The sequence below is a fragment of the Mesoplodon densirostris genome, chromosome 1, assembly GCF_025265405.1.
Source record: "Mesoplodon densirostris isolate mMesDen1 chromosome 1, mMesDen1 primary haplotype, whole genome shotgun sequence".
NCBI classification, from domain to species: Eukaryota; Metazoa; Chordata; class Mammalia; order Artiodactyla; family Ziphiidae; genus Mesoplodon; species Mesoplodon densirostris.
Genome location: NC_082661.1, coordinates 1442551 through 1462599, shown reverse-complemented (window position 1 = coordinate 1462599; position 20049 = coordinate 1442551).

Here is a 20049-nt window from a genome sequence, read left to right as displayed (position 1 = left end):
AAGCCTCATCTCAGACGCTTCACCTTGAGATTTCCAGGAAGACAACTTCCAGTGTTATAATGTGTGCACTGCCCGTGGGTGATTTTGTGACTCCCGTCACTGAGAACCTCAGGATGGCGGCAGGTGTTTGATGGATGCACCGAGGCCACCGCGAGCTGAGCCTGGAGAGGGTCCCACATTCTACACGGAGACGTCTCCCAGCTCCTCTCCGCTCCTGGGAGAAGAGACAAAGCCTTCCTTGTTCCGACACACGAAATGTTAATGGGAATTTAGGAGGAATCTACATTTATCTTAAAGGACAGACAAATGTCACTGAGCAGCAAAGTTTACGACTAACTGCAAGACAGAGGAGATGCTCAGCCGGGCAGCATGGAGACGCTCGCCACTCACCTTGCATCCGCACACCCGGACTGGGTGCTGGTGGCGCAGATGCTCCTGAGGGTCAAGAGGCAGACAGGAGAGGGCCTCTGTGCCCATGGCCGGGGTGGGCGGCTGGGAGGGCAGGACCACTCGGACGGCCACTCTGCAGAGGGAAGGTTCACAAAGTCCAGTCTCTGAGGACGCTGGAGGGAGGGGTTGGTAACCCAGACCAGAGGTCTGACAAGACTCCCTGGAAGAGGCTACCACAAAGGTGAGACTGAAAGATGAGACGCTAAGCACAGGAGAAGCGGTGGCATCCTGGGCAGGTCACAACCTGGAGGGAAGGTAGGGGAGGAGGGCAAGGGGCCACGAGCCATCCAGTCCCGGAGAGCAGAGGCAGCAGGTGGCCACAGGCAGGGGCCAGAGCACAGGTCTCATGGGGCCGCCGAGGCTCTTTGAGACTTAAGCCTACAAAGACACTACAAGATGATGAGGAATTATTTAATTTGACTCTTCCAGTTCAACAAAGGAAAGGAAGAAAAAGGAAATAGGTATCACATTAAAGCAGTTAAACTTCTGTATCTCTCACCACGGCACCAGCGACATTCCTGCTGTGAAGCTGGAAGAGGGTTCTGCTTTTCCGTTTCTTTCCTCCTATTTATTGTGTTATTCATGACCTTCCCTTAAGTATTACATCTTGCTGATGGCTGTGCTGGTCAAGTTTCTCCAGAGAAAAGACTAACAGGCTACACAGAGGTACATATAGAGAAGATGTATGGTAGGAATTGGTTCACACCCTCAAGGAGGCCAGGAAGTCCCACCATCTTCCATCAGCAAGTCGGAAGCCCAGGAGAGCTGGGGTGTGAATCAGTCTGGTCTGAAAGCCTGACCACCAGGAGCTCTAATATCCGAGGGCAGGAGAAGATGGACGTCCCAGCTCAGGAAGAGGCAGCAAGCTCACCCTTCATCTGCCTTTCTGTCCCGTGGGGGCCTCAGCAGACGGCCTGTTGCCCACCCGTGACGGGGAGGACCATCCCCTCACTCAGTCCACCGAGCCATAGGCTCATCTCTTCCAGAGCACCCGCACCGACGCCCCCAGAGATGATGCTCGAGCAGCTGTCCTGGTACTCAGCCCCATCAGGTTGAACACATATAATATGAACCATCACAATGACGGTGATAACAGATTTACGAAAGGTGGCGGAGGACGCAGAACAGGCCCGACTTGTAAGTGGTTGTTGAAACAGTTAACAGTTCTCTGAGGAGTGTGATAAACCGCACACATACAAACCATAATTCTCACCTAAATGTTTTTAGAAGTTATAATTTTTGTATACAGGTAAAAGTATTACTGTCATCAAAATACTTTTAAAAACACACCAAATATTTTAACTAATTAACCAGGGAAGAAACCAGTACATTACTACACTTGGTAAAAGGAGAATTAAACGCACAAGCAGAGGCAATCAAGAACGGTGAACTAAGTTTACAAGTGAATAAAAAGCTGGCCAATGAGCACAGTCACTTGATTCCACCAGACACGATGTGCTTCCATTCTGTGGGCCAGAGTCACGTGCGTTACTCTACGTGGGTCGGGCTGGGAGGGCTCTGGGCTACTGAGGGTTTCTGTGCAGCTGCACCCGAGCCGGGAGCCTGCAGGGCGGCTGGCATCCTCACCCACTCCCGGGGACGCCACCTCGGAGCATGGCCGGGGACACGGCGCGGCTCAGGAGCCCCAGAGAGACAGGTCCTCACCACCTCAGTTTGGGACGGGTACCGCTAAGGCCCGCCTGTTTGATGCAAATGGCTGCAGACCATTCTCCTTGGAAAGACCCGCAACAAACCACAGTCACGGGCCTCACTGCTCCCACAATCAGAAGACGCCCAGGGTGTTCTCTTCCACGTGGAGGAACCAGGGGTGCTCTCAGTGACCTGTCTGTAACGTCCGGAAGTCACTGCGCAGCTGGCGGCTGGGCCGGGAGACCTGAGGCCGAGGGAGGTGGCCCTTCGCCAGTCAGCCTGGCCGGATGTGAGCAGACGATGCTCAGAGCTGACTTCAGGCCCTCGGCTCAGGCACACACAGCGTCTTTAGCCCTGCAGTTCTCTGGAGGAAGGGTTAAAGGCGGGCCCTGGAGAAACAGGCTCCCTGATGACAGGGGCTTGGGGACCACTGGCCCGCCTAGAGGCTGAGAGAAGACAGCCTCGCCCCTCCTGTGCCTGGGAGCGGCCGCACAGCCGTGCGATGTGCCACTTGGGGCCGTGTTGGCTCCCCAGCGCCACTGTAACGAGTTATCGCAAACTCGGCGGCCTAAATCAGCACGAACTTACCGCCTGACTGCTGTGGGGTTAGACGTCTGACCTGGGCCTCCCTGAGCTAAGATGGTGGCACGGCTGGGGCTGGCTCCTTCCGGGCTCTGCGGGGAGCCTGCTCTCTTGCTTTTCCAGCTTCTAGAGGCGCTGCTTCTTGGGCTCACAGCTCCTCCTGCATCCTCACACGCCTCTGACCCTGCCTCGGGCTCTGACCCCTGCCTCTGCCCAGGACCTTGTCACGGCGCCGGGCCCCCAGGCAATCCAGGGTCACCTCCCCAGATCGAGGTCAGGTGATTCGCAATCTCAACCCCCTTTGCTGTGTAACCTACACGTCACGGGATCCAGGGGTCAGGATGGGGACGTCTTGGGGGCCATTCTCCTGCCTACCTCACCCCCATGTTCCCGCAAGTTCCCCCCAAGTCCCCTCTGTCCCCACACCCAGGACCCACACCAGGGTCCACGCGTAGAGGTACTCAGGAGACATTTGCTGACTGGATGATTTTACAGAATCCTACAAATGAGGAATGAAGGCCCCAGGTAGGCAGTTTGCTGGAGGTCACAGTGATCGGGCGAGAGACCCACAGACGGCGAAGCTCATGTTCCGATCAACTGCGCAAGGGTGTGTCTCTTCCGGAAGGAATGAACCATGTGAAGATGTGTAGCTTCTCAGTCGGGAGATTATTCTGCCTTCAAAATAATCGACATCAAAGCACAGGCCTCAAAGTCACACAGTGAACCGTGGTCGCGATGGACCGTGTGCTCACATGCGTTAGCTCCTGGGCTACTAGCCCAAGGCAACTACAGGTAAAAGTGCAAAAGATGTGGCCTGGTTTCCATGGGAGAATCAGAAGAAACCAGCTCCACAAGCAGGGCTGACGCAGCTGGGCTCCAGGCCTGGAAAGGCAGCCGGCCAGCAGGGCTGCTCCTGACCCAAACAACCCCGGGGAGGGGGACAGAGCCTGACGCTCGGCCAGGAGGATCCACCGCCGCCCACCAGGGAGCCAGCTGCCTCCACCTGGGGTTTCAGCACTGAGAAACCCACAGGCCAGGCTGACCCGGAGCACCATGTGGTCAGGACTCAGCCAGGGTACCTGCCGAACATGGCTCATCGGTGAGGCCCCGAGGGCCACGGCGGCAACTGCAAAGCCAGGCAGAAAAGAGAAACAAAACAGAACAAGGTAGGGCTTCCCTGGTGGCGCAGTGGTTGAGAGTCCGCCTGCCGATGCAGGGGACACGGGTTCATGCCCCCGTCCGGGAAGATCCCACATGCCGCGGAGCGGCTGGGCCCGTGAGCCATGGCTGCTGAGCCTGCGCATCCGGAGCCTGTGCTCCGCAACGGGAGAGGCCACAGCAGTGAGAGGCCCGTGTACCACACACACACACAAAAAAACAGAACAAGGTAGAACCCCACAAATCCTCCCCTTGACAACGAGCCTGTGAAAGTCAGATTCCAGATCAAATGAACAAATCCAACGTAAAGGCGTTAAGAAGCACAGCACAGACTGCAGTTCCAGCAGATAACCCAGCACTGCCCCCGACACAACTGAATGCTGGAGAAAACGTCTTTAATCTCATTGAAATGGAGGGCTGGGCCGCGCTGGCAGGACAGCCAGGGCTGGACAGAACCTGAAACTGAAGCGAAGTTGCCTCACAGGAGGGCGTGTGACGAGCTGAGCCCAGCTCGAGGGCTGTGGGGAAGCAGGAGGGGTGCCAAGCATCTGCCCCCCAAACCAAAGCCACTGAGCCCCGGGGACAGAGCTGGGCCTCCATGGGTGAGGCCGGCAGCACAGGAGTGAAAAGGAAGAAACCCACACTCAGAGGGGCAGGAGGAATACCTGCTGGTCTCGGGCCCAGTGTTACGGACAGGGATAAAGCCGTCTCCCCTTGAAAGCCGAACAGCAATGGGCCCTCCCGAAGGTCTGTAGTCCAAATACATCCGCCCCGGTGGCCCTGGAAACCTAGGGGCAGACAATAACTTAAAGTAGCTGCACATATAGACGCTCCAAGTAACTGACCAAGCTCAGAAATAAATAAATAAATAAATAAATAAACAAGAGAGGGAGGGAAGGAGGAAGGAGGGTGCTCTTCAGCGGCCTCAGGGAGCCCCCAGTCCACGGGAAGACGACTCCCCCAGACAAGGCACACGAGGAACAGAGGTAGCACGAGTGAGAGAAAAAGTGCAAAAATAGACTCAGTGAGACTTCAGATGTTAGAAACACTATAATACTTCTTAAATTTTTTATATGTTTTAAAAATTCAAAGGAAGCTTAAAAATACCAGCAGGAAATGAGACGATTTGAGGAACAATAAAACTGCTAGCAGAACAGGAGTGAAACGGCAGCAGGTTAGACAGCGTTCTAGGGGTCCGGGACCCTCCCAGGCCTCTGACCGTCCAGGCTCCCGAGTGGCTCCAGTGGCCGAGGGCAGCTCTCCAGCAAAGACACGGGGCTGCCTGTTGTGGGGGAAGGACCCCCAGCTGGGGTGCCCGAGTGGGTAAAGGCTCAGGATGGGGATGGCAGCGGGAGAGGAAAGACAGGCCACACCTGCGGGGGAACCGCGCGGCCGCTGCCACCTCCTGACAGAGCTTCCTACACGCCCTGGGGGTCTCATCCCACTGGGACAGAGGGGAGGACCCAGACCAATGGGCTGCCCACAGGCCCTCGCCAAGAGGACCACTCAAGGATGCACTCCAACAGGAAGAAATGGAAGGGGGTAACCAGAGCCTCGTCAGGCCACATTCATGGCCACCGGAGGAGCCGGTTTTCCAAATCAGCCTTCTCGGGGTCCTTGGATGGCCTTCCCACCACCAGGGGCAGTGGCGGGGGGGTAACGGGGTTTACCATCCCTTCTGGAGGAGGAAGGGCTGACAGTCAAGTTGTAAAGCCTCAGGTAAGGATTCTCACGCATGATTCTAGTCTAAATTATGTTAATATTATCCACACAATATTTTGACTTTGTACACACCCCCTCTTACCTGCTGAGACCCTTCAGGTGGTGGCAGCATGGCGCAGGTAGAGCCCTTGGTCAGCGGGCTGCCACTTGGGTGCCCAGTGTCATGATAGGGACCTCATTTCCTCTCCCAGCTCTGCCTTCCACGGGCTGTGTGACCTTGGACCAGCTACTTAACCTCTCTGCACCTGTTTTTTAATCTATTAACAGCAGTGCCACTATCCAGGCCCCTTGGGCTGGGGGGAGGGTTAAGGTAATTAACATGTGGAAAGCCCTTACAACAGTGCCTGTAAGCACTCAGGAAGCATAGTACCCATTTGCATCATCAGTATTGTTAGCTGTGTGACCACCAGAATTTCCTAAACATGAGTAGGTTTTCCCACAACCAGCAGAGCTAGAAATGGAGCTTCCATCCCCTCCTGTAGAGACTTTTGTTCCCCAGCCAGACTCCAAACATGCTCTCAGCTAACGGCATTCTTGGAATCACCAGTGGGTAAAAGTCATTCACATTGCTGCCTCTTTATCTCGTTTCTGCCAAATGTCCAGCCCTTGCCCTCCATCCGGGTGGCAGCCGCCGGGCACTTCAACTGCTCTGGAACTCGCCTGCCTGCGTGCCTTCCGCAAACACATCGCTGTTTACGCTGGAGCCGGACGTCTTTTCTGGGGTAATTGTTAGTGATCTTGTCACCACAAACTCTGCTTTGCTTTATCAGGTCTGTGCATCAATAATATATTGTCTTTAAAAACTCAAACCTCCACTTCAGGAAGCAGTCAACTGAAAGTCAGTCATTTAAATCACCTGATTCCATTCACGTTCATGCCTCAGACCTTGGGACCAACACCCTATGTCTACGGAAACAAGGTCACCCCGTGAATTATGGACCTTCCCCCTCCAGCCCTCTGTCTGCTCTGCCAATGGCTTTCCTTCCAAAGAAACTGCCAACTCCTTTGAGCCCAAAGAAAAATAAAACAAGCGCACATGCACTTAGCCCTTCCATGTGCCAAGTGTTAGATGACCACTGAAAGCCACTGTGTCCTGGGGCCTGCGGTGGACACCCTGGCCAAGAACCTTCTCTCTCCCACCACCAGTCAGAGAGGGTGCCTGCTTACTTTTCGGTAACTATAAGAAACAGTAAGAGAGACATCCAAGGCCCAAGGCAGAGGATCACAAAAGGCAATGCTTGATATTGAAACCATCCTTTTTTTTAAACTGTATTTGTTTTTTTCTAAGAAAAGTTTTGCAATGAACCAATGTTGCATCCGTTCCAGTCAGAACGTGCAGGACGAGCGCCTTCCGTTGCAGCCCCGCCGACCCCTCGGCCTACTGACCACTGATCGTGGGCACTGCCCCTGCGGAGGCCCAAGGCGAGGCTGGCCCTCCAGCCCTCCACAGTGGCCGTGAGGGTCCCTTCCTTCTAACTGGCTGTGGCCCCCAATTCCTTGATCATTCTTGGAAATTCACCCTAGTCCTGGGATGAGGCTGATTTGATTTTGTTTTAGAGTCAGTTCCATTTAACATGCACTTATCAGGTGGTTACTGTGTCTCTCCCACACGAATGCTTCTGGAAAGGGCAGGGTCCAAGAATCAGGTGTCTCCAGAGAGGGGAGCAAGCAGAAGGTGCTGTGGGCCAAGAATGCCCCCCACAAGGTAATAATACTGAGGTGAGCTCCTACAAATAGCTCCTTCCTGCTTAATGCCCCCCACAGCCACGTCCCCACCCGGAGCCCAGCTTTGCCTGGGAGCTCTGCATATGTAATTATCTGTACATATGTAATGAGCTCTGTGTATGTGTGTAATGAGCTATGCATATAGAAAGTGAGCTGTGCATATGTGATAAGATTTGCATATATAATGAGTTGTGCCTATATGATAAGTGTAGCATATGTAATGAGTGAGTTTGCATATGCAATAAGGTTTGCATATGCAATGAGGTTTGCATGTGTGATGAGTGAGCTATGCATATGTAATGAGCTCTGTGTATGTAATGACCTGTGCATATGTAACAAGTGAGTTGTGCATATGTGATAAGATTTGCATATGTAACGAGTGGGCTGTGCGTATGTGATGAGCTCTGCATTTGTAAGCAGACTGCACAGCACACATAAATGAGCTCGAGCTCCACCCACACCCCTGCACTAGAGGCCATCATCAGGGTCTCAGTCTACAGTCCATTCGTATAAACATTTATTCGAGTAATATCATCTGATGCTAGAGATGGCCTCCATACCGCAAATGTGAAGACTTCTGAAGGCTGGTTTGTAACCTGTTTCAAGTTGTTTACTGCCTTCTAACACAGGGGGTCTATCAGATACGCTTCAGTTCTCTAAGCTAAATGCAAATCGGCAACTCTTGCGCTGGTGAAAACGCACCGAAGGCCTGGAAAGCCAGCACCCGCTGCAGCTCTGCCCTGGTTTCCAAAGAACACCCGCCCGGGGAGCCACACGTCTTTCTGTGGGCTGACCAGCGGGCTTGAAGAGATCCCGGGGCCTGGTCCAAACCTCTGCAAATTGGTTCATTTTCATGCTCAAAAAATAGAAAAGAGGTGCTTTAATATTAATGAAACTGCTGCTATAAAATCTACAAGGCACTAGTGTGAGTACCGTGACTGAAGTCGAGCAGCCTCAGGGCCTCGCTGGGTGCTGACGCGGCGTTGACCGAAGCAGGGCCTCGCTCCGGCCTCCTCTCCGCAACCCACGGAGCTGACCAGGTGTCAGGTCACCTCCAGCGCACTCCCTAAAGCAGCAGGTCTGTACCCGCAAGCTGTGGGCCCACCGCTTCTCTGTGATTCGCTGAAATGAATGATTTCTGGCTGTAAAAACCCAAATTACCATTTCACTCAAAGGAACACTTATCACTTTTGTCCCCCAGATCGTGTTAACATCATCCTCAGTAGCCCCTCGTGGACACAACCGGCCGGGGATGCCGGGGACAGCCCACCTACGGGCAGCCTGAGGCAGGGGGAGGGGTGGGTGCTCAGGACCCGAGGGTAACAGGCTGGGGGCTTGGCACCAGCATCCGTGCTTTCAGAGGCCACCATTTCCCCCCTTCCTCCATTACTGCTGGTACCTGTTTGAACGGGACAATTCCCTCCTTCATACAAGCCTGGACTCTGCATCGCTCTGGGCCTTAATGCTGGAATTCGGTTCATGTAAACACTGTTTGCTCTTTCCTTCCTTCTGATGGTCTTCATGGGATCCAGCTATGCTGGGGGTTGGGCTACGGGGCTGGAGGCCCCGTCCCTGTCCCCGGAGCTCACCGAGTGAGGGGATCGTGGGGATACAACCAGAGCCCAGAGGAGGCTCACTGAGCAGAGCTGGGGTCGCCCGGCGAGAGGCCTGGGGAGTCGGAGACACGGAGCTGGCCAGGCTGAGGACAGACATGCCATCGAAAAGGCACAGTGGGAGGAGAGGCAAGTATTTCTGGAAAGCAGCAAATACCCAAATACTCAACGAGGCAGGTGGTGAAAGGGGGCAGGTGGGAAGCAGGGGAAAGTCTGGCTGGAAAGATGCTTCAGCTCCTGGGGGCCTGAGCCTGGACCCAACCCCTGCCCTGCAGAAGAGGGGGCCACAGAGGGGCCCAGGCAGGGCTGGAAGCTGCCAGACAATTGGGGCGGTATGCCGGCCAGGGCAGGAGGGTGGCAGTGCAGCTGGCAGGGGGCCCAGCAGGCCTGCGGCAGGGCCTCGGGACTTGCACCCTGGCTGGTCTGAGCCCCAGCTGCAGAGTTGCCCCAAGGCAGTGCTCCAGAGTGGCCACTGGCATGGGGGCCACGGTGCAGGGCAGGAGGCTGGGGTCTCTCAGGTTCCAAGGCCGCAGGGCATGCCGGGGGCCGGCTCAGGAGCTGCAGGGCGTGGGAACCAGGAGGAGGGGAGATTCACAGGCTTAAGCCGCGGAGCGGGGGCAGGCCCAGTGCTCCCCCGGAGCTTGTGTGGGGCTTCTGGAAGGTGCAAGCTCCCTCCGCCCTGCGAGCCAGGCACTGTCTACAGATAAACAGGTGGTAGTCAGCTCCCAGGAATCAGGCAAAGCTCACCAGCTCTGACAATCAGATCACAGAAATTCTACTTGAAACATCACGAGGACTGGGCGGTAGGGAACAGAGAGCTCTGGCCCCGAACAGGAGGAGGTCCGCTGGCCGTCCTGCCCCCCACGCCTCCTCCTCGGGGCTGCAAGGACTGCTGCTTCTTCCGCCTCTTAGAGAAAACTCACACAATCTCTCCTGAGTGCAAAGTGCTCCCTCTAACCCTGAAGAATGTCTGCTCACGCACACCCACGTGCACGCGGCACACGCAGACTTGCACGTCAGTACGGACATCGCTCACGACCGCATCCTGACCTCCTCACACACGCCCATGTTTTGGTCCCTGAACCTGTCAAGCAGGCAGCTGTCTTCATTGGACTCACCACATCCATCCGCTGGGCTTCATATAATCTCACGTATATAATCTCAACTCCATCTGGGCGGCACTTCTTGGAAGATACCAGTTTCATATACAGCCCCCCTGACCTCTGCCCAGGAGGAGTAGGGGTCCCAACTGTTGCATCTGAGACATTATTTGAAAAAGATTAAACCAGAAGGAAAGACAACCACCCAAGCTGCCTTGGGTTCCCATAGGGAAGCACCGCTTTCCTGGTTTCTGAGGAGAGAATACAAGCGTGTGACCCAGACGTTCAACTCCATTTGTTCTGAGATTTAAAACTCAAAATTTCATTGGGAGTTTGAGATAACCTCCAGGAGAGCCTCCAGAACGAAGAAGCCTGTGCTTCTGGAAGAGCCAGGGGACGGAGTGTGTGCAGGGGCAGCGTAATTAAATCAGCCCATCTGCGGATGAAGTGTCAATATTTTAATAACTTTCCTTGAGAAAATATTGCCGTCTTCTCTTCTGGTTCACTGTCAGCCTTGGTTCTATCCCTCTGGATGGTCCGGCTGAAGGAGTCTGGTTGTAGCCACTGATTCCTCTCCCCCCGCCCACGCCTCTCCCAGCACGGCTGCGAGGTCGGATTAGAAATAAAGTTAACCAGGGTCAGACCATGAAGGTGCTTCAAAGGCCATTTGGAGCTCTGGGTTTATATTTTCATCGGAGTGACAAGAAAATGAGACCACTTTTGCAGTTCAGTTTGCTTTTAAATAGCTGTAGCAGCAAAAGCACACTTTCCTCACACAGGGAAATGAGCGCACACACACGTACACACACGTGTACACACGTACACACGCACAAACGTGTACACACGCGTACACACGTGCACATGCACACACGCATGCACGCACACACATGTGCACACACATATACACACACGTACTTCCCGGACCCGCAGTGAACCTTCCTCCCCACGGGAACCCGGGCAGGGGCCCTGTGCCCACAGCCAGATGCTGCTCTGGGGCCCGCAGCCGGGTCATCAGCTACAGATCAGACATGCAGGGGCCGATGGAGGGAGCAGGGACGGCCTCCCTGGGCCGGGAGACGGAAACCTTCCCTCCGGAAGGGAGGGACACAGACACCCCCCCTCCCCTGCCCCGCCTCCCTAAGGTGGGGGGCCTGGGAAGACAAGACGATTCTTAGGCATCGCTTTTGCACCCATGAGCAGCCACACACCTATGTGCCCAGCCCCCATCCAGAAGCGGGGCGGGGATTTTACAAGCCAAACTTCAGACGTCAGAGGCCACGGAGTAGACCCCACAGGTGCCCCTCAACCCTTGCAGCACTCACTGCCTGGGACCTGGCAGCCTCCCCAGAGCCACCCACCCCCAGGTCCTCTCCAAGGACACGCAGGGCAGGACACAGCACAGGGAATGATGTCCCAGCCGTAAGCAGATGGGAAAGGGGGAGCAGTCCGCAGCTCCTTGCCCTCCGTGGGCCTCTGGGGATGCCCACTGCCTCCCCACCCCCAGGCCATTGAGCTTGGGGCCCCGGCGATATCTGCTCACCTTATCAGCTCCTTTCTGTTCCATCTCACCCCACAACCTGGGGTTCCAGAGATTCCCCCCCGGCAACAAATACACATCCTGCTCTGGGGTCTGCTTGTGGGGGGCCAGGCCATGACACCCCGGGACGGGCACCTGGCTGGAGAGAGCCAACCACGTCATTAACAGCTTGAGGACAGTGGTGCCCATGGCCCAGCTTCCGCCTCTGAAGTGACTGCAGGCCTAGATGGTGGATAAACCACTGCATCTGACCCTTCAGCTCAGATTCCAAAAGCAAGATCCCTCAGAGACTGGGTGAACAGAGAGGGGCTAAATGCCCTTTGCCCCCAGAAAGATAAATACTGCACGATGCCACTCACAGGAGGTATTTAAAATCACCACATTCCAAAACCAAAAACTGGGGTGGCAGCAGCCAGGGTGGGAGGGGAGGGGGGCACGGTAGAAGGTATCAGTGAAGGAAGACGGAGAAGCTCCCAGACCTGCGGTAGGACCTCGTGCTGCCCTGTGCACCCGAAAACAAGAGGGTAGATCTCATGCCTCAGTTTAATAAAATTCTTTAGGAAAGAATGAAATCAAGAAATATAAACTATAAAACGAGCCTACTTCAAAATGGGTCCAAAAGAAGGAAAAGGACACATGCCACCTTCCAGGACACATAGTGGGGGGCAGGACGTCTGCAGGTGGAGGGGGCAGGGCTGGAACAGCATTCGCCCCCAGGGAACAGCACTGATCAAAGGACGGTGGCCTCTGCAGCACCGAGTTCTGGCTGGGGAGTGAGCTGTCCGCTCCTGGGCATAGAGACGGGGTCAGAGCGAGGGCTTGAGAAAACGAGGTGGGGGTGGTGAAAGCAGGAGGAGAGAGAGCACCCCCAAGGGATGCTGGTGGGCCGGCGCGGTCCCTGGGCAGAATGTGGCCAGGACCCCAGGAGCAGAGCTGGGACCCTCCTCCAAGGACCTCACTGCCCATCTTGCACGCGGGTCAGGTCGGCTCCTGGGTGACGGATGGTGAGTGGCTCGGGGCCCGTCCCGGGCAGCCCCTGTGCTCAGCAGTTCAAGCGAGCCTCAGCTGCAGCATCTTTTTAAGGATGACGCTGTTAGAAGAAACCATTCTCCATAGGAAGGCTTTATCGAGTTTTCCGTTCTCTGATTTCCTTCAGGACCTTCAGATCCAATATTTCAGAATTATCATTTTGGTACTGTCATAGTTGTTTGGATTGTTCCATAACAATAATGCAAAAAACAAAAAGAAATTCATAACAGGACTTGCAGGAAACTAAAAATAACCAAGAACACATATATATACCAGCCTTGTCTGAGGCAGAGATAAGAGCTCCGCTGATAATATTTCCTCTACATTTTATTTATTGATTTGTCTCAAAAACAAAGTCATAAACATAGAAAATAACTAACAGTATACCCTTAGAGAGGGAAGGAGAATTACAACCAGAACCAGGGATGTAATGGACACAGACCTGCACGTGTCTCTCCATGACTCCTGACCACACTCCTGCCCAGGGGGCTGGGTGGGCAAGAGCTCACCTCCCTGGTTCTCAGGTTGTTCCAGGTGGCACTGCTCTGCATCCGTGCCAGGTGAGTGGGGGGGACAGACACAGGGCCCCCAGCCCTGACGCCCTCTGATTCTGAGACCACTGCTCCAGAAACAAAACTCCACAAACGAGACCTGAGAGGGGCCTGGACGGGGTGGGGGGGCGGCGAGGGGATCACCCAGGTCTTGGGACGTGTCAGCCTCTGTAATGCAGGAGCCAGTCCCTAATCATGAATCCCCCTATGTCTCCTGTTGGTCTGGTTTCTCTGGAGAACCCTGACTAAAACAGATACCAGGAAAGCAACGCGTACAGTAGTGCATCTTATCAAAGTCCTCAAAAAGCGGACGCTCACAGAGATCACCTCTCTCTGCTGCTCACAGCCCCGGTACACGCAGACCTTCACTGTCTGAGGAACTTTTGCCTGATTTCAGGATCCAGAGGAGGACAAAGAACCAGATGTAGCGATGTTTGGAGGACTATAGGAGGAGGCCCCGGGAATGGAGCTTGAAGTTTCCCACTGCCGTGGTCTCAGCCTGGGCGTGGCCTCGATCTGGGCGTGGCCCCCTGCTCCTGCAGGCTGCACCCTCGCAGTCACCCCTGGCTCTCCCCGGCCGGCACTCAGCAGATTGGTCCCCTCCAGTTGGCTGGGTGAGGACTCCCAGCCGCCCGGCTCCACGTGCGCTCCACGTCGCCACTTGTTCCATCCTCACAAACTCTTGAGGATGCAACCTCCATGCGAGCCCATTTACAGAAGCAGCAACTGAGCCCTGGAGGGGCTCATGCACGTCACACCCCAAGCACATGTGAGCCACATGCTCCCCAGCCTTCCTTCCTCCTCTGCTGGGACATCTCCCACGTCTCTCCTGCTTCACTGCAGAAGCTGGGCTGGACCAGCTTCCAGAAATGTCACTCTCTGATCACACTCTGAGCTGCTGCTTCTTCAGTGGCACCTTATGGCCCACTGAATTAAGCCAAAATCATACCCAAGATCGCATAGAAAATTGATAACCTAAGTCATCGGCTTCTACTGGCTACTATTCAAAACAAATATTGGAACAAACAACTCTGTGACTTAATATTTACCAATGACGTATCTTGTTTAATCCTCACAACAGTCCATGAGGCAGACACTGTTATTATCCCCATTTAACAGTTGAAAAAATGAGATGCAAGAGTAACCTGCCTGAAGTTACCCAGTTAACAAGTGTCAGAACCAGCTCTCCACACGGTGGGTGTAACCACAGGGTACATCGACCTAATTCCCAAACGGCTGATGGGAAGCTTAGTGAATATGGGAAAAGCCAGGGAGCATCCCGGTCCCTGTGTGACCCACAGAGACAGAGAGCGGCTGTCCCTGCTCCACACACCAGGCAGGAGCCCGGCCACAGGGCACACCCGCCACATGGCCCCTTGCCCTCCCACCCTGCCACGTTCACAGCCCACGGCTCTGCCCTCACTTTTCATGTTGAGTCTGCACTTCCCAGAGGGCACCAACTTTTAGCCCCTTTCCCCTTCCCCTAACGTCTCACATTTAAGGATAAATTCTGGGCAAGAGGCACCTTGTTAAGAAGGAATCGTATGGCTCTACGGCTCCACTGCGGCCTACACCACCTGACCTTAGCGTCCAGCACGTGATGCGGCAGGAACCAGGCCCTGCTCCCCACCAGGCCTGCTCTGCCCACCAGAGGGCTTCTGTGCTTATGCTGATAATTCACTCACAAAATCTTTATCAAGCTCTTCCTGCCATATAGTCCCAGGTAGGAACTCATGGGTACAAATGTGTACTTGACAAGGAAACATGAATCTACAAGTGGCTGCAAATGTGGGTTTTTTTTTTTTTTTTTTGCAGTATGCGGGCCTCTCACTGCTGTGGCCTCCCCCGTTGCGGAGCACAGGCTCCGGACGCGCAGGCTCCGGACGCGCAGGCTCAGCGGCCATGGCTCACGGGCCCAGCCGCTCCGCGGCATATGGGATCCTCCCAGACCGGGGCACGAACCCGTATCCCCTGCATCGGCAGGCGGACTCTCAACCACTTGCGCCACCAGGGAGGCCCCCAAATGTGGTTTTTAAGGCCAATGATTCAATGCTTTAAGGACAGCACGGAGTGTGTGTTTTCAAAAGAATATGATTTTTTTCCAACAGAAAATATGCAGACTTGTGTACGTCTGAACATCTTAGATAACTGATCACCAAGGAACTGGTTAACTGTAAGGTGAGTTTCTAGCCTGCAGCCAGTTGCTCTGCTCTGAGGGTCTTGGTGGTCCCGAGCTGAGCCCCCACCTGCAGGGAACTTGGTCATTCGGGAACAGCAATGCATCCCATGCCGCCCTGGGGATCGGGGCTCTGCCTTGTCCTGGGCCTTGCCCAGCAGCTGTGGCCAATTCAGTGCAAAAGAAAAATCACCCAAGACCATAGTTGACAAGAGGTCCATAGTGACATCCATCAATGGCATTGTACCTATCACAGTTTACAGGCTCCATTCTTTTTTCTCAAATCTATTCACCACTCAGAAGACCAAATCGGCCATTAAATGTGCTGCCACCATGGGTTGCATGTTTCAAAACGTGAAGTTTACGCCGTGGACCACTGCTGGTGAAATCAGTAAACACACTCTTCCCAGTTATTTAGAAGAAAATAGTAAAATGGGTGAATTTATTCAATGTTAATCCTTCAGGTAACGAGTATAATCTAATGGATTATAGGTCATGGATACTTTGAAGAATCCAATAAAATTTAGGAGTTTCTCTCCAAGGAAACGTACACAATGCACCTTCAAAAAATTTCTCATGCAGCTTGGAAGGAGTGTGATGCAGAATGAAAAGTACTTGTTTTAAGGAAAATATCTAGAAATTGACCTTATCAGATGACTGCAAATCAAAAGATCCTGATAGCAGTGAAAAAAGAACTAGTGGCTATGATCCCCTGTGAGTTTTCTAAGTCACACCAAATGCATCTTTGTTCTATTTTGTTGTTAATAGATAAAGGTATATATAGGAGATATAGATATAGATATGTACAGAGAGAGAATAAACCCATAAGTATTTGTATGTTATGTGTAGTTATTCCTATAAAACATATATTTTATATAATTATTGAACACAACAATAAATTTAATCCCATGTAATTGTTATCACATAGTGGACTGGCCACTGGGCCAGGCGTGGGATGCTCAGAGAATTAAGATCCATTTTCTGCCCACAAGAGACGCACAGCCTGGCAAGGAAGATGGATGCATCTGTAATGACTATAATCTGATAACTATGAGTGTTTATGCACAAAGCGTGGCGGGAGCAGACGACAGAACCATTTTTTCTATCTGGTTTGAGGAGGTAGGAATGGGGGAAAGGGAGAGAGAAAAGTTTCCACCAAAGCTGGGGAAAGAGCAGGCCGGTCCGGGTGAGAGGCCGTTGTTCTGAGCAGAGGGGCTGCACCAGGGAAAGCTCAGGGGCACCAATGCCCAGCTGTAAAGACCAAATAGTGTGTCCCCTTGGGTGTGGACTGGATTCTTGGTCGCTTATCTAACTACCTGGTATCATTAGACCCTGAGGATCATTCCACTTTTTTATTTTTAAAATGCTGTGATTAGTATCATTTCTTACAATTTTCCCCAAATTCTTTGTGAGGAGATGATTCATAAAGTATAAGTGTAAGAATTCCTTGCCCTAAAACTATTCACAAGCATAATTGCAATCTTATTGGCCATTGAGTTGTTCACAGCCCAGAATTAAAGTCCCATAAAATGACACTGAGCGGTTCTCAAAGAAAGAAAAGTCCCTTGAAATAGCTCGAACATATTCGGATCAGAATAATTTTCACAATGAAATAAAATTTAATTTTTCATTCATATGATAAAATATTTTATCAGATTTCTCATTTCTTGGAAAGTCAGAGAGAAGTTAATAACAAATACCATAATTATCTGCAAAGACCGAACCGTGATTAAATTATCAGGAGGCAGTTCCTACTAAAACTGTTCCTTTAATTAGCTAAAGCTGGCAGTATATATGAATATTTCCAAAGATATTTGCATACACTCACAACAGGCTAACCAGATATTAGCTGAAATGTAATTTTTCTAATATTATATTAGAAATACTTTTTCAATTAAATTATATCATCATGTTTCTTCTATGATTATTAGGGTAGACAATCTTGATTTATTACCATAAATTCTCTAATTTAGAAGCTGAAAAAGCTTCTCCTTTTCCTTGATGATTTTTCCAATTCCATTTACAAATAGAGGGAGGCCTCTTGACCGCCAAGATCTGCTCAGTAGAATGTGATGGACAGTCCTCGTGCCCGAGCCGCTCACACGCGGTCAGAGGAAAGTCCGCGCAGACGTGCGGCCGGCAGAGCCATCTGGGCAGGAGCAGGACGGCCACGGGCACCTTGGCGCCGGGTCCCCACCTGAGGAAGAGGGCCCGCCCACAGGGATGGAGCCACAGTGAACCCGAGCCCTCCCGGCAGCTGCGCGGAGCTGCTCGGAGCAGAGGGCACCCCCGAATTCGGACAACCCCCAGTCTCAGGAAGGCGTCGGTCACAGGCCCCGGGAGGCTTGCCGGCTCCCTGCGCACGGCCCTGCGCCACCGCCAGAGGGCGCCACCGAGCAGGCAGGGCGGGGCGCCCGCGGGCCGTGGGAGGCTGGGGGGTGGACCCTGCCCTCGCGGTCTCCCCTTGCCCCTGCTCCCGCCTGGCCCCTCCGAGCAGACCCAGCACAAGCCAGCGGCCCACGGGTGTGGCCCCCCAGAGCCCGGCATCCAGGCCCAAAAGGGGAGAGACCAGCGAGGCCCACGGAGGCACTGGACGCGCAGTGACTGCACTTCGGAGTGGAGACCGGGGGCCCCACCTGGGGAGACCCACGCGCAGGGACCCAAGGCCAGGTGCTCCCTCCAGCGGCCACCTGCTCACGGGAGGACTTTCTCCTTTGGGAGGAGGAGGCCGGGGGAGGGGTGAAAGCAGGAAGACATCGGTCATGCCTGGGGAGCTGCCTCCACCCCCAGAGGCCGTGCTCGGCTGGGTCCTTAGCTCCAGGCCGGCTCCAGCCGGATGCTGGGTTCAGTTCTGTGAGTTTACCTGGTGGACCCCTGGGACCAGTTGTGGCGGGAAGAGGAAGGCAGGGATGAAGCTCATCTTGTTGGTCCCCCAGAAGCGGAAGGAGGAAACACTTTTACCGCAGCTCCTCGTCCGATGGTTGCCTTCAAATGGCCTTTGGATGACATGGGTGAGCCACAGCAGCCCCTGACTCAGGCAGGGGTGGCCGCTGGGCAGGGGCGCCGCTGGGACCCCTACCAGGCAAAGCCTGCACGAGGAGGAAGGAAGGGACACCATCTCCGGAGGTATTCCCTGCCCAGGACTGCGAGGAGGCTTGGTCTCTAAACCTCGTCGCCCTCCCACCTCCTCTTCCCGACAAACCACAGGGGAACGTGGTGGCCTCCTCGCTGCAGAGGAACAATTTCTGTGGCCTTTGCCAAAATGTCACGAAGCTTGCAGATGCTCAGTGCACTGTGGAGGCTCCAGGTTGAGGCTCAGGTTTGTGTCCGGCTCAGAGGCTGACCGTCCAGCACATCCTTTTCCTGTAGGAGGACGTGTCTGAGCCCAGGGCCCGGTGGAGTGGAGGCACAGCTGCCCACGGGCTGTAGGGGCCGGCGGGCCTGCAGGGCCACCCAGAGTCCCCTGGCCCACGGGGTGCTGCAGAGCCCCTTCGAGGCAGGCACATCCATAGCAGGAAGTCTGCTGGTTCAGAACAAAAATGTGTCCCTGAAAAGATACTTGTCCCCTCTCCAAAGACTGAAAAAAATGTTTTAGGAATTAAAATGCAGTAAATTCAAATTAAAGTCTATCCAAATCATGATACTAAAAAGGAAATGTAATATTCATACTCAACTTGTCATCTTAATTAACTTGTCTGTATTATTTCAGAAGTTCTAAAAAAGCAGGATTGTCACCAAGAGCAAACAGAAGTATAATAAAGCAATTCAATTAACTCACCGTCCATCTCAGGAGAGTCACGGGAGGAAAACCTTTCCACTCGGAGGGAAAGTGGGCTAGACAAAACACCCCCAGAGGAAGATGTTTGAGAACAATTGCTTTATAATGTGTGATTTTTAAAGTTATATACGATATTATCCAATCTGAATTTTCAGCATGCTTTTTTCTCTAGGATTTTTTATCAATCAACTTTGTTTTTTAAGAGGAGTTTTCACAGCAAAATTGAGTGGAAGGTACTGAAATTTCCTATAAACCCCCTACGCCTCCACACACGTGCACAGCCTCCTTCACTATCAGAACCCCCCACCAGAACGGTCATTTGTTTCAATTAATGTGTCTACATGACACGTCATAACCACCCAAAATCCACAGTATACATTGGGCTTCACTCCTGGTGGTATACATTCCATGGGTAAGGACAAACGTATAATGACACGTCTCCATCAGTATAGTATCCTACGGAGTATTATCACTGCCCTGAAAATCCTCTGTGCTCCACCTGTTCATCTCCGCCCAAAACCCTGGCAACCACGGATCATCTTACTGTCTCCATAGCTTTGCCTTTTCCAGAATGTCATAGAGTTGGAATCATACCTATGCAGTCTTTTCAGACTGGCTTCTTTCATTTAGCAATATGAATTTATGGTTCCTCCGTGCCTCTTCATGGTTTGGTAGCTCATTTCTTGGTAACATTGAATAATATGCCATTGTCTGGATGCACCACAGTTTATTCATCTGTTCACCTACTCAAAGACATCTTGGTTGCTTCCAAGTTTGGGCAATTATGAATAAAGCTGCTATAAACATCTGTGTGCAGGTTTTTGCATGAAAGTAAGGTTTTAATTCATTTGGGTAAAATACCAAGGAATGTGACTGAGGGATCACAGTATTGTAAGAAACTGCCAAACTGTCTTCCAAGATGGCTCTACTGTTTTGAACTCTCAGAAGCAATAACTGAGAGTTCCTGTTGCTCCACAT